We start from the raw sequence: 3,520 nt of genomic DNA on the forward strand, positions 1-3,520 counted from the left end.
TGTTCCCCTGGAGCCGGGGTAGACCTGGTGTTCCGGGAGCCGGGGTAGACCTGGTGCACGGAAGCCTCGGGGTAGACCTGGTCTTCCGGGCGCCGGGGTAGACCTGGAATTCCGGGCGCCGGGGTAGGCCTGTTCCCCTGGAGCCGGGGTAGACCTGGTGTTCCGGGAGCCGGGGTAGACCTGGTGTTCCGAGCGCCGGGGTAGACTTGGTGCACGGAAGCCTCGGGGTAGACCTGGTCTTCCGGGCGCCGGGGTAGACCTGGAATTCCGGGCGCCGGGGTAGGCCTGTTCCCCTGGAGCCGGGGTAGACCTGGTGTTCCGGGCGCCGGGGTAGACCTGGTGCACGGAAGCCTCGGGGTAGACCTGGTGTTCCGGGCGCCGGGGTAGACCTGGTGCACGGAAGCCTCGGGGTAGACCTGGTCTTCCGGGCGCCGGGGTAGACCTGGTCTTCCGGGAGCCGGGGTAGACCTGGAATTCCGGGCGCCGGGGTAGGCCTGTTCTCCTGGAGCCGGGGTAGACCTGGTCTTCCGGGAGCCGGGGTAGACCTGGAATTCCGGGCGCCGGGGTAGGCCTGTTCCCCTGGAGCCGGGGTAGACCTGGTGTTCCGGGAGCCGGGGTAGACCTGGTGTTCCGAGCGCCGGGGTAGACTTGGTGCACGGAAGCCTCGGGGTAGACCTGGTCTTCCGGGCGCCGGGGTAGACCTGGAATTCCGGGCGCCGGGGTAGGCCTGTTCCCCTGGAGCCGGGGTAGACCTGGTGTTCCGGGCGCCGGGGTAGACCTGGTGCACGGAAGCCTCGGGGTAGACCTGGTGTTCCGGGCGCCGGGGTAGACCTGGTGCACGGAAGCCTCGGGGTAGACCTGGTCTTCCGGGCGCCGGGGTAGACCTGGTCTTCCGGGAGCCGGGGTAGACCTGGAATTCCGGGCGCCGGGGTAGGCCTGTTCTCCTGGAGCCGGGGTAGACCTGGTCTTCCGGGAGCCGGGGTAGACCTGGAATTCCGGGCGCCGGGGTAGACCTGTTCCCCTGGAGCCGGGGTAGACCTGGTGTTCCGGGAGCCGGGGTAGACCTGGTGCACGGAAGCCTCGGGGTAGACCTGGTCTTCCGGGCGCCGGGGTAGACCTGGAATTCCGGGCGCCGGGGTAGGCCTGTTCCCCTGGAGCCGGGGTAGACCTGGTGTTCCGGGAGCCGGGGTAGACCTGGTGTTCCGAGCGCCGGGGTAGACTTGGTGCACGGAAGCCTCGGGGTAGACCTGGTCTTCCGGGCGCCGGGGTAGACCTGGTGCACGGAAGCCTCGGGGTAGACCTGGTCTTCCGGGCGCCGGGGTAGACCTGGTGCACGGAAGCCTCGGGGTAGACCTGGTCTTCCGGGCGCCGGGGTAGACCTGGTCTTCCGGGAGCCGGGGTAGACCTGGAATTCCGGGCGCCGGGGTAGGCCTGTTCCCCTGGAGCCGGGGTAGACCTGGAATTCCGGGCGCCGGGGTAGGCCTGTTCTCCTGGAGCCGGGGTAGACCTGGTGTTCCGGGCACCGGGGTAGACCTGGAATTCCGGGCGCCGGGGTAGGCCTGTTGCCCTGGAGCCGGGGTAGACCTGGTGTTCCGGGCGCCGGGGTAGACCTGTCGTCCTACTCCGGGCCCGGCCTCCGGCCGCCCGGCTGCTGCGGCAGAACTGTCGCCCTGGTGTCCCGGGCGGACCTGCTGTCCCGCGCACGACCCACCCTGCGGCCGCCCGGCGCCAGTCTAGAGAGGGAAGGAGCCGGCCGTTGGGAGCCGGCAGCGCTCCCGCCTCCTCCGTGCCCAAAGCGACAGCGGCCCGGCTCCTGCCTCCGTCTCCGGATCCCTCACTGCCTTCAGCCGCTCGACCCCCCTCCCCCCCACCCCGCTGCCGTCCTGCCCCGGGCTCGGACGGGGCCAGGCCGGGCTGGAGCGTCAAGGAAAGAAGGCCGTCAAAGCAGAAGGCTGGGCGAGAGCCGAAGAGAAGGCTTCTCGGCAAAGGGGCCGCCTCTGCCGTGGGCCCCGGCCCTGCTGGCCGAAGGACCCGCCTTCCTCGGTGTCGGCCCGCTCCTGGCCCTCCCGCCGCTGCGGGTGTGCGAACCGGCCGAGGAGAGAGCGGGCGGGGGACGGCGACGGGGGTGGGGAAAGTAGTCTGCGAGCGGCGCCGGGGAGTCTGATGGGGCAGGGCGGGGCGCCCCCAACCGTCGATGGGCGGAGGCAGGGAAAGTCTTCAGGCGGGGCGCCCCCAACCGTCGATGGGCGGGCTCTGAGGGGGCGGCGTCGGATTGCGAGTGTGTGGAGCCGGCGTGTGTGTCACCGTGCCCCTCTCTCTCTGTCTCTCTCTCCCTCCCTTCCCCCCCCCGCCCCCCCGTCCCTCCCTCCCTCCCTCGCTTCCCTTGCGCGCTGGCCCCACTGAAATTCCGTTCGGCCGGGTAGGGCTGCGCGGCACCCCGGGCGGAGGGGGCTGCTGACGCTGCTTCGACGGCAGGCTGACGCAGGCTGCCTGTCAGCTTGGTCTGGGATCGCTCTGGGTACCAGAGGGAAAGAAATAAAGTTCGTCAAGAAAATTCCTTTTCCGGATCAGTTTCTTGCGCCGAGGGAACAGAAGAGTCGTTCTCTTCGAGAAGGGAGGAAAGGGGAAGCGCGGGAAATGAAACCCGAACCCCAAACCAGACCAAGGGGAACCAAGCCACAAAAAACAAAGGGATAACCCCGTAACTCCTAAAACAAACCCAGAAAACTCGAACCAAAAGTCCCGCAACGCACATTCCCCCACCCCCCAAAAAAACCCACACCGAGCCCCCCCCCTCGCGCCCGCCCCCCCCACCCCCACCAGGCAAAAAAAGGTAAAGCCGGCCATTGAGAAACGCTCTACTACCCGGGTATGGGGAAATACCTCTTGCCATGGCCCCGGAGTAGACTTTTCCTCCGGGCGCCGGGGTAGACCCGTTGTCCGGCCCCCCGGGCTACACCTGGTATCCCGGAGCCGGGGTAGACCTTGTACCCGGCGGCCGGGGTAGACCTGGTATCCCGGAGCCGGGGTAGACCTTGTACCCGGCGGCCGGGGTAGACCTGGTATCCAGGAGACGGGGTAGACCTTGTACCCGGCGGCCGGGGTAGACCTGGTATCCAGGAGCCTGGGTAGACCTTGTACCCGGCGGCCGGGGTAGACCTGGTATCCCGGAGCCGGGGTAGACCTTGTACCCGGCGGCCGGGGTAGACCTGGTATCCAGGAGCCGGGGTAGACCTTGTACCCGGCGGCCGGGGTAGACCTGGTATCCAGGAGCCGGGGTAGACCTTGTACCCGGCGGCCGGGGTAGACCTGGTATCCCGGAGCCGGGGTAGACCTTGTACCCGGCGGCCGGGGTAGACCTGGTATCCAGGAGACGGGGTAGACCTTGTACCCGGCGGCCGGGGTAGACCTGGTATCCAGGAGACGGGGTAGACCTTGTACCCGGCGGCCGGGGTAGACCTGGTATCCAGGAGACGGGGTAGACCTTGTACCCGGCGGCCGGGGTAGACCTGGTATCCAG

The sequence above is a fragment of the Lonchura striata genome, chromosome 37 (assembly GCF_046129695.1).
Source record: "Lonchura striata isolate bLonStr1 chromosome 37, bLonStr1.mat, whole genome shotgun sequence".
In the NCBI taxonomy this organism is placed as follows: Eukaryota; Metazoa; Chordata; class Aves; order Passeriformes; family Estrildidae; genus Lonchura; species Lonchura striata.